A 17,542-nucleotide genomic window follows, 5' to 3' on the forward strand; every position below is an offset into this window, starting at 1 on the left:
AGCACTCTAGGGTGCTAATGGGTCCAGATGAGCATGGATATTTGGTTCCCTGGGGACAAGTAATGGTGATGCACTTTGTGCCACTGCTACTTGTCCTTGGGGAATGCCTGTGCCACGTGCACTTTGGTGCACAGCAAGTTACCCTGGGTAGGGTAGGAGTGGCTGAGACCAGGGCTGAGACCAGCATCCTTACCTGGGGTCCTGGGAGCCTCCTGGGGCTGTAGCGATCTCTGGGTGGCTCAGCACCACTTCTGAGCTGCAGATATCCAGGGGTCAAAAAAAACCATGGGAAAAAAACCAGAGCAATGCACACTTGGGCAGCGCTCCCTTGCAATGTGGAGAACATCTGGATGTGCAGTATGTGGCGCCGCAGGCGTGTTTGATGTGCCATGTACTGCACAACCGCACTCATCTGGATGCAGCCTAGCAGTTTTTAATTTTTTAAATTTCTTCAGTCTTACTAGATGTATTAAAAATTGACTTTACAGGTCAGAGGTCCTCACAGTGAACACTTACAGGATGGCTGGGTTCAAGCTGTCCAAGCCTGATGATTTCAAAATGTGTATCCCTACTTCATATTGTCTAACATCCCTTTCAGTTACTAATGGACTGGAAAGTATTTCATCATTCTCCTCTGTCATTATTACCTCATCCTGCTTCTTTCAAATTACAGGAAAGACATATTTATTGAGCCTTTCTGTCTTTTGGCTAACAGTAATAATTGAACTGTTTCCATCTACTAATATGCTGATGCCATTTCTCCTATCTCTTTTCCTCCTGAGAGACTTTAAGCCCCCCTCCCGCTTCCTATTTTCATTAGTTCTTCCAACCATGGATTCTTCCTTGCTGCCTATAGCATCCTTATCAATTTTCTTCACATAATTACTTCAAATTTAGATCAATTGCTATCTGTTCCTCCCCTTTCCCATTTGTTATACATTGCTTTTTTATTTCTAATTGCTGCCTTCACTTTGCCACTGAACCAGAATAGGTTTTTTGCCAGACTCTCTCTTGTTGAAGATTTTTCACTGCTTTATAAAATAGTTAATTATTTCTTGGTGCAGAGACTAGAACCCAGGTCTACCAAGTGAATGTACTAATCATCAGGCTATAGCGTCAGTCATGTTCTCGCTAGCCCACGTATTTTTCTCCAGTTAAAGAGAAATGAGAAGATTAACTAATACGATAGGGGCCTGATATTATTCGGTTTAAGATCCAAACAAAACTAAATACAGCTTTATTGGAATGTGCACTAATTTGCTAAATTATATATTAGGCTAAAAAAACCACAACAAACTAGGCAAAAGATGTTGTTTCATTAGTCCTCTAGTCATAATAATTAAATGTGCATGCCTTATTCAGATTTGTGAGACAAAATCTAGCCTTCTCAAGCATCCAGCACTTCACTGTTATTCATTTCCACGCCTGAGTTAATGTTTACCTGAGTTAAAATTACCACACCTGAGTTAAGGTTTTTAGCTAAACTAAAAACAGTCTGCAGGGTGGTGAAATAGAAAAGAGATATTCTCATGATTCACCAATAGACAGCAAAACTCCAGAAGAAAAGATAACTCGATTAACAGAACATCAAGACCGTTGAAAAGAAGAGCCATTAACATCTATGGAGTGAAGAGCAATTAGCAGGAATTGGGTAGAATATAATGAGCCATGAAGTTAATTGACCACCCCCACCAGCACTGCCTGCACAGAAGTGCTTTTGGTTTTCCCAGGCTGTTGGTTTTAAAGTTTGGGTGGAGCAGGAATCAAAGGTGCAGGGGTGGTGGGGCAGTGTCGCTTCAACACGGCACCCCTGTGGATCCACCCCTGGCAGTGCCAAGCTATAGCAGGCCAACTCGCCGCAGTAAGGCCCAACTGCTGTAGCCATACCCTTCGCTCTGAGGGGGAGTAATGAAGAGCTGGGTACACTGGCTTGACATCCCCAAAGGACTCCTCTACACCAGGGGCTTTCTGAGGCAACGTACCTTGGTCTTCTGGCTCTTTTACAATGCCAAAGGAAAGGCTCTGGTCCCATTACTGAACTATGGATAAAATTAGATGGGAGATGAATTGTACTCCCTGCAGCTTCAAGAAAATATGTGTGTGCTCGCGTGTATGTGTGTGTGTGTGTATAATAGGTTAGGAACACTGGTCCCCTAAAAATCGTTTCCTGTATATAGTCCTGCCAAAGGTGATGAGACATTGAATTACTCGTATCTGGGACTTGAGGCCAGCATGGATCCGAACACCCGACAATTCCAAGAATTTCCCAAGTATTCCACTTGTGGATTGGCATCCGTTCCTCCCTTACCATATGCCGGAAGAATGCCTGCTTGTGGAGGAATATCAGTTTTGTGTGGGTTACAATGGAGAGTTGCACAGTGTGAATTTTCCATGTAACTAGCACTAAAAACAGCCTTAGGCAGCCCATAAGTCTTTTCCAAACAGAGCTCTTATTTAATTTAGTTTGTTGTGGAAAAGCGTAGGCATCTCTTAGACATATTTTCCATTCAGATGCATTATGTTTTATAAAGAAATGTATCTGCTAAGCAGAGTAGGGGAATAATCAGTATTCTATATTTTTGAGCGTATTTTCAGTTAAATAAATAGAAGCCCTAGTGACAAGTAAATAACTGTGTCTTCTGTACGCCAGAAAGTTATGGGTATTCACAAGGAAAGTACAGCATACTCCTTTATCCATTATTAGCTATCTTAAATGGTTCAGTGATAAGTCAAGCTGGCACATAATTCATCTTTTCTAATTCTTCTAGCTCAGACAGCTAAAAGAAATGGAGCACTGCAGAGAAAGGGCAAAAGCTGGGCCCAGCTTCTGAAGGCAAGTTTCTGCTTGGTGAGAAATTAAAAGTAAATTCTCCAGACTGCAGTCGGGGTCCTTTATGAGAAGCAGAGATCTTGCTTGCTTGCTCAACGTTCTCTCCATGCTTGAGACTGCAAATGACATCTGTGGGAAGCCTATGTATGGCACAAGCAAAGGATGTGTGAAAGGGATCAAGGTCAAGGTCAAGGTCAGAGTCGGGGCCAATGAACTTATGGTTCTATAGAGCCTCACTCTGGAATGAGAGGAGGCATGTGGAGTGCACGTCTCCCGTCTCCAGGCCCGCACAAGGCCATGCCCAGCATATTCGTTTAAGGTATGTTGTTCCCGTGTGATCTACCTAAATAGAAGATTCTTTTGCTGTAATTTACTCTGCCATTGATCACAACTGACATGGATCAATCAGGCATTGGGCTTTCTACAGCACTGTCAAAAGTCCATCAAGCCTAGCAGGCCACTGAGCTAACATGGCTAACACAAGGGGATGATATGGCCAGTTGCACATCCGGCTGCCTCTGACTCCCCAGCCTGAATGACCAGGTGCCCATTTATACCTGGATCAATCAATCAATGCAGTGTAAAGCTTGAGCTCACACCTCTAGGGAGATAACTGTCCTGCCACTGCATGCTTATAAAACATTATGTCTGTGTTTTATGCAATGGTTGCTAGCAAATATCAAAGGCTAGGCTGTAGAAGAATGCTGTATGCAGCAATTAAAGGCCACTGCAAACATCTGAATCTCTCGTAGTCACTATTCAGCCACTCAGAAGCTCGTCCCAAATTAAAGTGAGAAAAATAAGATCTTATTTTACTGACAGTTATTTTGATTACATATGTCACCCAACATTGTTTTTTCAGCTTCCTGGGGCTCAGCCCACATGTAGGCAGCTCAGCTTCTATAAGCAAATGTTCCTTCTTTCAGGTGAGATAAGGAATAATTGGTTGAGGAAGAAGCGGGACGTAAAGATTGCTCAAGATATGCACAGTCGCTCTTATTTCCAGCTGGCTTTTATATGTTCCCCAGAGGGCCTGATCCAAGTCCTAGCCAAGCCATTGGAAAGACCTCCATTTACTCCAGTAGAGTCGGATCATTGCACTTATTATCCAGTGTAACCAAGAAGTGAATTAAGACCATTAGCCTTGTAGGGTTGCATGTGGTTCAGTGATCTATAGTATTTGCTTCCACAGTCCTCTTCTCGTTATTTTACTTGCTTTCACCAGTTCTTTTTTCACAGCCCTTTGGAAATTTATATAATACACCGCTGAGTGTTACAGTATCCCAGGCTACTTGCCACTTGGAGTCTCAAACATTGCAATATACTTTGCTGCTTTGGCAGAGTTCCCTGGGAAAGCTCCAAGTCCAACACAAGCTGATAATGTCTGATGACATTTTGTGGCACCACTTCAGTCTTGAAAAGGACTGCCAGGGCTTTTTTGTGTCTCAAGTGCAGTCTCCTAATTGTGACTCGATGTTTAAATTCATTGGCAGAAGAAGTCTGCTCACTGCTTTTATTTTTCTTGAACTGAAGAAGCAGCAGAATGGAGCGGCAGAGAGAAACTTTCTTTTAACCTATTATAGGAGAAGAATTTTGGAAGACCAGTGTTTAGCTTTGGGCTACTGTTTATTCACAATGGACCAATTTCAGCCCTCAGTTACACAGAAAGGAAGAACATGGAGCATGATATCTGTAAATATTTTGTTTTGTGCATCTTGAGCCTAGCTGAAAAGGTAATGGAGTAGAATAGATTCAAACCTTAAAGCTAGAGGTGTTCTCAGCCATCTTATGCAGGAAGTTCAGGAAAGATGGACATTTCAGAGTATTTCAGCTCTTTTGTTGTGCAATCTTCTTCTTTCTTAGGATAATCTACTTGGACACAAGAAATGTGGCTTGAAATATGTCAGCTGAACCACTGTGCCTGTAAATGCTCATGTTGGTGGACTCCTCCTTGTGCGGTTAGTGTAGTTTTTTGAGCCTGAATGCTCTGTGGTAGTGTAGTTTGTGCCCCTGCTGTTACTGTAGTTAGATCTCCCTGAAGATCTTGATGAAAGACTTGATCTGATGATGAAGGATCAGTCAGGTTTTACCTTTCTCTCTAGCTCTAGTTGGCAAGGGCTAGGGGCATTTTGTCCTCTGTAGTGTTGTGTTCTTTTCCCAGAAGCTTCTGAGCACATATGCTCATTCAATAAGCTGCAGCCCCTCCATGCAGTGTGCAAAATATCTTGAAACTACTGGATCTGAATTTATGTGGAGTCACTGGGCCTATCCTTGTTACCCAATCTAATTGCCAATTTGCAGTCTCCATCCTGACCTACGCAAAGCTGAAGATTCTTAACATTTATGGATCAACTAGGATGGATTTTTAAGTTATTTGAAGGACTCCAGTAAATTTCACTCGAGCACCGACATGATAGATGCTGTAATGTTCCCTGGATTGAATTAATCGAAGTATTGAGCTGCAGTCAGAGATGCATTTACAGCATGTGAAGGCATACCCAAACTAGTTTTCACCTAGCTAGTTCAGGTATCCGCATCAGAAAAGTGCCGTGGCATAAGGTTTGGCATGAGGTGTTCAAGCCCATCTAGTTCCTCCTGATTACACATTCAAGCAAGTCACCTGTGAAGTCTGGAGCGGCCAGTGCATTTGTTGCTGTTCGTACCCAACCTAGCTGGATTGAAATGATCAAGCATTATGGCATCTGTGCTGCATTGACATCTGTGACTTCAGTGTGGATGTACCCTGGGTGTTCTTTCTTCTTTTGTCTTGTTCCACTTAGTTCATTGCAAAGTGAAACTAAGAGGGCAGATCTGCTTTGGAGTGGGTTGTAACTAAACTTAGCTGTACTAATGGATGAAGCTACAGTTTACATTCAACCCTGGAAATTGCAAAAATCTAGAACTCTTGGTTCCAAAATGATACCTTTTATTAGACCGAGAAATTTTTAAAAAAATCTCTTTCTGAAAGATTTTGGGCTAAGAAAATGATATTTTTTTGGAATTTCTCAGATGGTCTAATAAAAGGTACCATTTTGGAACCAGGAGTTTTAGATTTTTGCATTTCTTTCTGTCTCAGACCAACACGGGTACCACATACATGGGCAACTGGTGCCGCCTCAGTCGGGGGGGCACATGCCCCCCCCAGCAACCAGTCAGCGACCAGGGGAGGGGTCCCCCCTTGGCTGATCGTGCTGGCTGGGAAGCAGCTGTGGTGCTCTTGGAAGTGGCCACAGCACTCCCGGAAGTGGCTGCGGCACTCCCACTTCCCAGCTGGTGCTCGCAGGGGGGCATCAGTGCTCCCACTGCCTATCGCCTAAGTGGAGAGCATAGCCTGTCGGGGGTGCACCAGCACTCTCAGGGGGTGCACGTGCACCCCTTATGCATCACCAGTGACCACATACATCCCTGGAACCCTGGAAGTTGTGTACTTAACTTTATCAGCTAAAAAGGTGGCAGTACTAAGTACTGGAGCTGTGCTTGATTTCCATAGGTAACTTATCAAGATTCTGCACTTCTCATTGTTTGTTTCCATTATCTGGAAACCTGACTTTCCATGATGATGTAATCCACAGTGTGTATATATATCCCATGGAAAGAATGGGACCTCACAGTGTGTGTGTGTGTGTGTGTGCATGCATGTGTTTGAGGCCACATATAAAAAAAAAAAAAATCAGGTTTCAACATGTCATCAAGTACTGAGTTTCCTAAGAGTAACAAGCAGTCTATAAATACTTTGAGCTCTGCTTAAACAAATCTCTAATACAGATTCATGCAGTAGTTTTGCATCTACTTAGGGACATGGTGGCATGCTTGGTGCAAAGATAATAAGCTCTTGGTTTCTATGGGCATTTACATTGTATGTTTATTTATAAAAACAGGTGGCAGTATTTTATTATTATAATAATAATAAGAATAATGGCAATTAGCACGATACCCCTTTCCAAAGGACATAGCCTGCCAGGTCATGGAATGTACTGAATGCACTGGAAGTGGTGCAGTTATGCTGTACCATGGAGGGACAGACTGCAAAGGGTAGATGGGAGGTTGAAATACACTTCCTAGGAATGGCAGAAAGACATTATGCTATGGCTACTTGTGCTCATGCTGTAGTATGGAGGAGCATTTTGTGATTGGCCAAGGAAGGTGTGGGGACTATGTGTCACTCTATAACTGAGCAAATCTATAGCATCTTACTTACGGGTGATGGGAGGGGACAGCAGCTGTGGGATAGCATAGACTGTTATCGTTGCTAGGAATACCTCTACTAGCATTTGGATGTATACAATGCTGTATCCATGACAACTGGGTGGAAATACAATATAGAGTTCAGCTATGTAATTTATTGTCCAGTGGAGAGAATATAGGCTTAAATGACATTGTAAAGTGAGAATGTATTTTATTTTAATTTAAACAGGTATCTGATTACTTGTTTTCAAGGCTTTTTGTTGGGTGACTATAAAGCAAAGTTATTTGCATTGCAGCCCAACCAGACCCATAACGGTAAACTTGCTCAAATATCACGTATACATGCAGAAAAGTGAAAAACCTAATTAGTGTCACCTGAGATGAAAGCTCTGTAATCATGACTGCAATCTCAGAACAATTAATCATCCACCTACAGTAAGTCACTGGGTTCATTTTTCAATTTCTTCTCTAATCTCTTTTGCAGCTTGAAGGTAACTAGTGGAGCAAACAAGATGATGTAGTCAGAGAGATCCCAACTAAATACAGACAACTGGTTAATCATGGTGGGAGTGAGAGCAACTAATATAGTTTCCTGCCAGTCCCTTGTTATCATCACTCATAACTTTCTGAAATGTTCACCTCCCAGGCTAATATTTTTCAGGCTTAGAAAAGACTGTTTTTGGCAGGCTTGAACTAAACTAGTTCAGCTGTTTTTGAGATTATTGTGGATAGTGGTAAAATAAACACTAGACCCGTTGCATATACATACAAATGTCTTTCCATGGTATTTCAGTGCTCTTGCACTGAAATGTCTTTGTGTTGAAGAGGCATCATATCTGGGATGGAACTAGGCCACCAAGGAGGGCGAATATCCCTAGAAATTATGATAAAATTGGTCTAGATCTGAGCAGGTTTGGAATTCAGGGAGGAGTACAAACTTTCACCACATCTGGTCTACGAGCACGCAGCTTGCTTTAAGCCATGTGATCACAGACTGGGAATGACATGTACAGGCGTTTACCAGTGCTGAGAGCTACATGGGGAACCCAGTGTAAGAAACTCTGGGTGGGATCGGGGTGCTCACAGGTCCATGGGGGGCTTGGCACGAGGTGGAGGGCTGTCAGATCTGTGGGAAGGGCTGGTGGGTTCATGTGGTGGGGTTGCCTGTCTATGGGTGGGGGGACCAGAAGTCTGAAACCAGACTGGTCCGGGCCGGGGGGTAGGAAGTGTATAGCCCCCAAGCTGGAGCGAGCTGCTGGGCTTTCTTCGCTGTGCTCCAAACAGGTACAGATGTTCACTAGATTGAGTTAACCTGCTCCCAATCCAAGTTAGGTCACCTTTGCAGGTGTACAGAGGGGCATTTAGATCAATCTAACCCAAGTTAGGCCGATCTAAATGTAACTTCTGTACATAACCTATGAATATTCCTCTGTATCCTGGTGTGGTGTATATTGAATGCCTCTCTCACCTGATAAAGTGCTCAGCTAGAGGCTGTTGCTGGGATGTCCTTTCGTGCTTTGTGAACTTAATTGCATAGTGAAAAATGTAGTGAAGGAGCACAGGTCGTCTCCCACATCTTGTTCTCATAGCACAGGGTTGGCTGCATCCTTGATGTAAGTTGGAGCAGTGCTGTTCAAGTGAATAGAGCTCGCCTGCTTTGCAGCAATGGTGGATCTGAACTTTCAGTCTTTGGCACGGACATTTTCTGGGCAATGTCACACTTAGTTTTTCTAGAGTGCAATAGTAAATGTGGTTACTGTAAAGAACAAGAGAAACCGCATCTCAGAGTCAATGATTTTTATATGCTCCTGAAGCCAGCCAGAGGAAAATGTTATCAGTTTAATCTTATGTTTGAAAATGCTTGCACCATTTTACAAGTCACTAAAGCACCCAACCTACATTTCCACGGCACCCAACCTACATTTCCACGGAGACAGAGACAAGTGTGAGTTAAATGAAGAGACGCCGACACAAGCAAACATAAATATTTATAACAACCCAAAGTGGAGTCTCCATTATCACTCCCTAGGTTGGGGGCATGTGGTTATCATCAGAAAGGATGGCAAGCAAAGGGAACAAAGAGTCCAATATTAGGTTCAGCAGCTGCGGGGTCCACCCACTGAGGTCTGCTCGACAGTGCAGCAGAATTTGGCCCAAGAGGTTTAATCAAATAAAAACATACAAAAAGGTTAAATTTGGGGGAGTGCTCTAACATCTGTGTTAGACACGGCATTCTTTCGTCATATTTGTCTCTGAGATTGGACCAAAATCTTTGTTGAAACCAAACCCTGCGCTTGCTTATGGGGACTTTTGCCTGAACAAAACCTGAACAGTCAGGCATCCTGTACAATATATGATACCAGATTTCCATTTGGGTCATCAAATTAAAACCTTCCTTGATAAAACGGATTTTGGCAGCCTTGTGATAAATACAAGATTCTGGATAGCAACACTCCTGATAAGTGAATCCTGACCCTGTCTTAATGCATTAATATCCTTGCAGTATAAATGATTTTCCCCCTTCTTTCCAGGGCCCCACTGAAATTTCTCACTGCGACATAAATCATTACCATATAAATGTCAGTTTTCTTAGGAAACAGATCCTCTGGGATTGTTAATTAGAATATCTTCACGAACATCTGAACCAAGCTGTAGGATGTTATGGAGTCTTGGGGATAATGATAAAATGGGCTGCTCACGTTTCTACGTAAAGATCAATGCTTGAAATACTTGGCAAAAGAACATTTCAATATGTGCTGTTCAACTGCACAAAAGTTTCTACAAAAAATGGCAAAGTCAAGAATTAAAAATACATAAATCCTGGGAGGAAGGAGGGCAAAGCGTGCAATGAGAAATTATATGGTAAGAATGCCCTAATTTGTTATCATGGCAATTTTCAGATTGCAATGTCAAAGCCCTTTATGTTTATGAACGTTCTTTGCGCTAACCTAATAACTGAGCGCCAAGGTGAATCTATCAAGCTAATTTTAGGTTTGGCTTGAGAATTGGACTTCTTCAAACCTTCTAATGATTTTGTCCATACATTAATAAATCTGCAATAAAACCCAGCATGAAAAGGACAAATAATATTTCCTCCACTGTAAGAAGAGAAAATCAAATGAAGGGCAAAAATTCCCTTTGCCTCCTGTGAACCGCAGCTCCCGAAGCCAGATCCTTGGTGAGCATAAATCAGAATAGCTTGACTGGAGCCGAAGCTCAGCCAGTTTTTACCACTGACAAACTAGCCCAGCCAGGAGGCACGTGCACTCGGCTGATGTGCAGGAATCCCATCCATCTCCATGCGAGTTCCACGTGCGGGACAAGAACAGAATTTGCAGCGGAGAATAGCAGCGTGGATCAAATCATAATTTTTTCCCACTGAGTCTGCCTTCTTCCTGTGAACAGGGAACGTGCACGGGATTGTCGGGGATGGAAGTTGTGTCTTCAACACGCAGGCAGACCAAGCTGTGAGGTTGCTATGAGTTGCAGAGCTCTTCCTTAATTACCACGGAAATAGGAAGGCTAACTAATACTTAGCTCTCCTATGGGCCCTGATCCTGCAGTCTACGGGTGCTTGTAGATGTGCTGGGAGTTTGCTATGACACGCTGCAATTATAGCATGTTGGAGCAGACTCGATTAATCGAGTTTGCTGGAGCGTGGCAATTGCCATGCTCTGGCAGCCTTGTGTATCAGTGCCCCTGCACTTCAAAAGGGTGGAGAGGTGCTACTAAAGTGCGTCAAAGGAACTTTAGTTCAAGCACTGCCGCCACTGTTTTGAAGCACGGGGACACTGATACACGAGACCCTGCGGTGCTTTAATTAGAGCAGCTCTCAGAACCACCCTAATTAAAGCACCCCTCCCAACACCCAGAGTACGTCTGAAAGTGCCCTATGGGCCTGATCTATAGGCCTTGATCTCTGTGTCTATAGATCATGGCCTATAGATCCCTGTTTAACTATAAAGCCTGATTCAGCAAGGGTTCCAGCATCCTCAGCTCCTACTATCTTTGTCAGTGGCTGAAGTTAGGTGCTGTCTGGCAGGGGCCCAGAACACCTCTTATAACCCTAGATTAAGTGCAAAACAGTGTTTCCTTGATTTTTGTAGAAAACTGGAGGCTTCTCTCAGGAGATGAATCTAAGACACAGAATAGAGTTTGGGCACTGCTTATTGCATCTGCAAGGAAACCATAAATGTATTATGTCCACAGTAACTTACTACTGTGCAACTTCTTTTATCTCTCTGAAGTGTCATCCTCTCTCCCTCCCCCACCTACCGAAGAATAGTGTGGCACTTAAAAGTGGATCTTGGCGTCCAATCGATCGGTGAATGATGCCTATGGGAGTTTTACATGATGAATAACATTACCAGAGTCTGCTCTTCATTTTCTTGTAGGGTAGTAATGAAAATAGTATTGTACAAACCTAATGCTAACACGATTCAGACAGACACAAGGAAGCCTGCCTAAACATTAAAAATGATGGAAATCAGTCAAGAATTGTTCAGGTTAGAAAACCAAGGTTCCTTCACTGCCAGTTATCACAAATACTTAGCATTTGCTTTTCTCCCACACACTGTCATACGTCTGGCTTGAATACTTAGTGTCTGTTTCTTCCATTGAGTCTAGGCATGTGACGACGGCAGGGTTCTTCTTACAGCTCCTGCTTAAGAAACTTCTTGCAAACTTCATCTTCCCTTAAGACTGACAAAGCTATTAACAAAGTGAAAAATAAGAGAGGGGGAAGGTCATAGCAATTCGAAGTGAACATGTTTTGGAAAATGTGTCTACGGACCTTTGCTTCCTGTGGGTGGTTCATCATTACAGAAGCTGGAGAGTTATATCTATCGCATTTTTGGTGATGGGTGGGAATTTAGGAATCTTTTTTTTTTTTTTTTTTTTTTTTTTTTTTTTTTTTTGATGCTGCATTAGAATTTGGCTTCCTGAACCGAGTGTGGATCCTCCCCGAAGAAACTGTTGATAGTCTATTTCCTGAGTGAAGTGAGCAAGGAGCGCATTTTCAATATGAAGTGTTTCCAACATCCTCTGATATTAAATACACAGCTGGATTGATTCCCAGGTCCATTCTCCTGGTTTTTCGGCTTGGAGGGATGTGGCAAGACTCCAGCAAGGAGGTGGAGTACCCTGCAAAAATGCAAAGCTTTCAAGGCATCCAGTTAGCTTTGACTCTGGAGGAAATGTTAGTGGAATCAGCTGAAAGGTGGGATGGCTGGAAGCAACAGCAAGAGGAAAAGCCAGGTGTTTGTCAAGATCTTTCTCAGGATATTTGCCCAGTGTCAAAACAGACCTTCAGATGTGGGGCATGTGGATTAAAAGAATTTAGACAAAGCTGCATCCCATTTTTCCCACTCCAAATTCTCTGGATCACTTTGGTTCCTTTTCTTCATTTTGGCCATGTCGTCAATTCAGTCAAACCCTTGATCACCTCCCTGCCAGCCTGTCTAAATGATGAAAGTCCCTTGTAATTCTAAAGTAAATGTGAAAACTCCCAAAGACCCTGAGCCTGTCCCAAGCTCCACACGGATGAGTTCTTCATGTGCCAATTCTCACTGAAATCAGTACGGCTCTGTGCAAAAAAAAAAAAAGTCTTATCCTGTGGTGCTCCTTGCAAGATTGGGACCTACCTTAAGCTGGAAAGTGCTGGCTGCATCAGGATATAATTTGTTATTTGTGACGGTTCTGCCAAATGTTGCTGGTTGGAAATTTTTTGACAAAATTGTTATTATTTTTTAACTTGGAAAATGCAGTTTCTGCCAAAAAATGTGGTTTTGCTTAATCATTTTTTCTTCTTTCCATTGGGAAAACAGAACATTTGACTTTTAGAGTTAGTTCAACATCGATATCTATCTCCACATAAACTCCTGAGGCGCCTTGCTCCCTATTCTCCTGTATGAATGGCATCTCTCGTGGCACACCAAGTTCTCTCCTTTGGCTGAATCACGGAAGTCACATAAGGAGGATGTATCACCATCAGAAGTTTGGCATACTGAGCTCTCCTGGGGGACTTGGACTTCAAATATGACCAGCCTTACTCCAAACCAAGTAGGCTCCCATGTCTATGATAGAGTCATTTGGGGATTACTTTTGCAGGCTCTCCTGTGAAAGGATGCTGCCATACTTCTGAGATGTCTAGGACTTATGGTCAATCAAAAATCACGTGACTATCAAAATGATCTCATGAGGTTTTCAACTGAAACATTGTTTTCAAATTATTCTTTAATTGTTGTGCTAAAATTCCTTAACCTGAAACACATGTGTCCTTTCTGACGAATTGTAAAATGGGAATCCTGACTGTTTTGTGATTAAGTAGTTTTGCTGACAATTAGTAAGAAGAAACAGATGACTATTTTTGGCTACTTCATCCTAATGGAAATTTTCCTAACCTGAGTGTCTAATAGATATCTCATTGCACTGTCATTAATCATTTCTAGAGGATTTGTTTTTCTTAACTCCTCTCAATAAAAAAACCCCATTTTGCACCACTTGATGCTACTGACATTTTTGCCTAATTAGGCAATACAAAGTCAGGCTGAGGATGTTAAAGTTAGTTTTATTTCAGAAAGACAGCATTCATTCACTATGCCAAAAGGCACATCTGGCTAACAGGCTAGGACACTTGAGGGGAAAAGGCATATTCCAGTTCAATTTATAATCTACAAAAATGATTTTTTTTCCTTGGAGAAAGTATTTGCCATTTCTAAAAATAAATTGTAGGAAGAAAAAAAACAAAACAGGGAAACCGTGATTTATTTTTTTCTCATGGAAACCATAATCCTACACGATGAAAACAGAGTAATGAATTGAGCGCAGGAGGATTTCTGATGATGGGATAACTCTAGAATCTTTGTTCTGAATATAAATTGATACATTAAAATGTGCTTGTAACAACTGCAGCTTTAGTGCACGTAGCCAAGAATAAGAAAGCCAACTTCATAAAATGACACCTAGCATGAAATCTATCCAAAAACATTGTACTATATACACTAAGAAAAAAAAAAGTCAATTTGCTTTCGAAATGGTTGGATAGCAAATATAAACCAAACCACAGGCTTATGCTTCAGAACTGAACTTTTATCACCATTTCCAATTTTGTACTGACTTATTCCAGGCTTTTAAAAGCCCAATTGAAATAAAAATTAAATTTGCAGTGCCCTGATTTTCCTTCTCAGGAAGAGCATGGGAATACATTTTCCTGCAGTAAATGGAGAATTAAGTTTATGCCTCCAAGTTGGTTGAAAGTTTGTTCTAAGAATAGGTTGTGGGTGAAATCCCAGTCCAACGGAAAGCAATGGCAGTGTTCCCATTGACATCAACAGAGCCATAATTTTACACTAGGTTCACTTTATACCACATTGGTATGGTGATACCCAGAGTCCTGTTCTCACTTACGCCAGTATGAATCCAGAGTAATTCCACCAGTTTTAGTGAAGACATGCCAGAATTACATTAGCACTACTGAGAGCAGAATTTGGCATTGCTTGATTCCACACATCCCTGCATTGTTGACCCAAGATTTTGACTCAAAAGTCAAATGTTTTAATTCAGATAAAAATTTCCTGTGTTTGGTTTTTATTTCATTTAGGCCAGGTTAATATCAATGCAGCTTTACCAATGCAGATAAAAAATTTGAGCAAAGAAATCCTTTCAGGGGACTAGAACTGCCCAAGAGTGAAACCAAGAAAGAAATAGTTTACTTAATCTGTTAGAAAAAAACTGATTGGAAAGCATACTCTGTCTTCTATAGCCAAAGAGAATATAAACAATCATTTTAAACTCTTGAAGGCATTCAAGAGGAAGTTAGTCTCAGGCCATAGGTATTTTTTTCCTAATGTTACTAGTAATAACTGGAGAAGTTCATCCAGTCAGTTCTGTTTCCAAAGAAAGATGAAAAGTTATTAAATGCAAGGCAGAACTGCGCATTTTTGCATCCTAGGTTGCTGTAGTTGGGGCAGTGGCAGGAGCCGCAGCAGTGGCTGGGAGCAACGGTGGTGGTAGCTAGGTTGTCAGCGGTGTCTAAAATGGTGTCCAGGGCTCATGCCCTGCTTGCCTACCCCTTGTTACGTTACTGAATAAATAATCAAAAGAAAGAAGCATGCATCCGTATCAGAAAGACCGTTCTATAGGAGAATATATACATGTTATTAATTTATATATCCTAAGTCAGAGAATAGAGGACTACGACGTTTGTGTGTATGTATGTGTGTTGTGGGGTGGGGGTTGTTCTTTAAGATAGCTTCAATTACAACCAAGGGACAAGATCCTGGTCTGATTTTTGTCACTTTAAATGCAGAGGAAGCCTAGAGTTTTCACCTGTTTATTTTCAAAGTATCTACCTGCGAACAGAATTATTTAGATGCCGTGGGAAAAAGTTAGGACAGAATTTAAATAATTACTTATTATGAGTCTAGTCCTACAGCTGTTCCACTAAATACCACTTGTCTGAAACAAGTCCCTTTGGAATCAAGATGCTGGACTCTGCGTTGGCCGTATGTAGACAGTGAGTGGAGGGAACAGGTGTTGGAGCCCTTAGATTCTGGGAACTGCTTCTTCGCAGGAGTGAGATAATAGAACCAGCACTTTTCGTTACTTCTAGTGCCCTCATTACCCCAGAACGTAAACATCTCATCATATTTAATTTATTAGTCCTCCGCAGTGAGGGACCGTAGTGCTAATATGCCCATTTTAGAAACCAGATGTAAGAAATAGAGCAGTGGCAATGTGTAGGGGGTGCATGGGGGTGCACATGCAACCCCTGAAAGCACTGGTGCACCCCTGACCAGCTGCGCTACCCACTTAGGCGATGGGCAGGAGGGGCAGGCAGGAGTGCTGGTGTCCCCCTGCAAGCACTAGCCGGGGAGGATAAGCACCGGATGTAGGCTGTGGTCACTTCCAGGAGTGCTGCGGCCACTCCTGGGAGCAGTGTGGCCGCTTATCGGATGGTAAGTTTTTTCGTGAGAGAAACCCACACTCTGGTCAGCAAGATTGGCCATGGAGGATTCTCCCCAGTCGGTGAGATTGGCCGTGGGGGATCCCTTCCCCAGTTGGTGAGACTGGCTGTGGGGGACCCTCCCCCCCCGGTCACTGCCTGGTCACTGGGGGGGCATGTGCTCCCCCTGGCTAAGGTGGCACCAGTTGCCCATGGCACAGAGAAATTAGGTTTCACACCTTCAGAGCATTTAGGTGTCTAACACCCACCAATTTCAATGAGAGTGAATACCTTTGATGACCTGGCATTAAGTGACTTGCTCAGGAAAATGTATGTTGGAGGATGGAACTGGACCTTTATCTCCTGTATCCCAGGGAAACAATTTAATCATTGGACCGTTATCCCTAACTAGTAGCCATAGTTCTTTATATTGCAGGACTGAAGAGAAGGGGATGGTGAGGGAGAGAATTATTTCCCCTCTCTAATTTTGGGAGGTGCAGAGATTCCCTGGTCATTAGTATTCTGTAAGAGTCTGGGTCAATGGTAATCTCTGCCTTTCGATGGCAGCTCCATATTTGCAGTATTTTGCATCAAGGACACCATTTCTCTCTTTTGTTTGCACAATAAAATGCCTCATGAGGTATTATTGATGAAAAACTAATCAACAAACAAACATGACTCAAAATACATAAGAATCATAAAATACTGCAAAATAAAGCAACTCCCCTCCACCACCCCGTAATGCTTTCAGACCTCCATGCACTGAGGTATTTTAGAACCATTTAAGACATGCAGGAATCATAAAAGTTGGACAGGTTTAGATATATTTTTTTCGCTCTCTCTTTTCCCTACCACCAACAATTCACTCAGTTATAGAATACATTACACAGCAGGAGACACCACAGGAGACACGGCTGTATCACAATAGAGAAGATTATAATGAGTATCAGATGAAAGGAAAGAGAGCGAGGAACTCCAGCAGCAGCAAAGGTATCAAATTTGTGGGAGAGGATGCAACTCCGACAAGATGCCAATGACAGTGGGTGGAAGTGAAACAATGTCAGTCACCGGGAATTAATTATCATCCTATAAAAACAAATCAGCAAAGCAACATACTGCACATTTCTACCGAGTTGTGAAGTTTGGCTGTCACACAGGAGACTGGTCATTTCACACTGCCAGAGGGCATGTTCACTAGTCTAGTAGAGAACTGGATGTCTCATTGTAGCACACTTGCACTGTCATAGTTAGGGCCCAAATTGCAGTTTCCATGATAAACCCCTTGTATTGAGGAGTTTATAAACCCAACCAAAAAAAAGAAAATAAAATTGTTCTGAGCTGAAACTGGGTTGACATGTTCTCAGCACCAATACATTTATCCATTTGGGAATGCTCTACTGAGAATGATAGAAAAGGTTTGATGAAACAACTGAAAATGAGTAAGTCTGTAATTTTCCCCAAGGGCAGATTTGGCAAGGACCACTGGGTGTTTTTTTCTTTTTTTCTTTTAACAGCAGAGGAGGGGTAGGGTCCACTTATTAGGATCATCTGGGCATGTTTCCCCAAGAAAGTTCCCTACCATT

This window comes from Crocodylus porosus, unplaced genomic scaffold (assembly GCF_001723895.1).
Source record: "Crocodylus porosus isolate Cpor-Errol unplaced genomic scaffold, CroPor_comp1, whole genome shotgun sequence".
Lineage (NCBI taxonomy): Eukaryota > Metazoa > Chordata > Crocodylia > Crocodylidae > Crocodylus > Crocodylus porosus.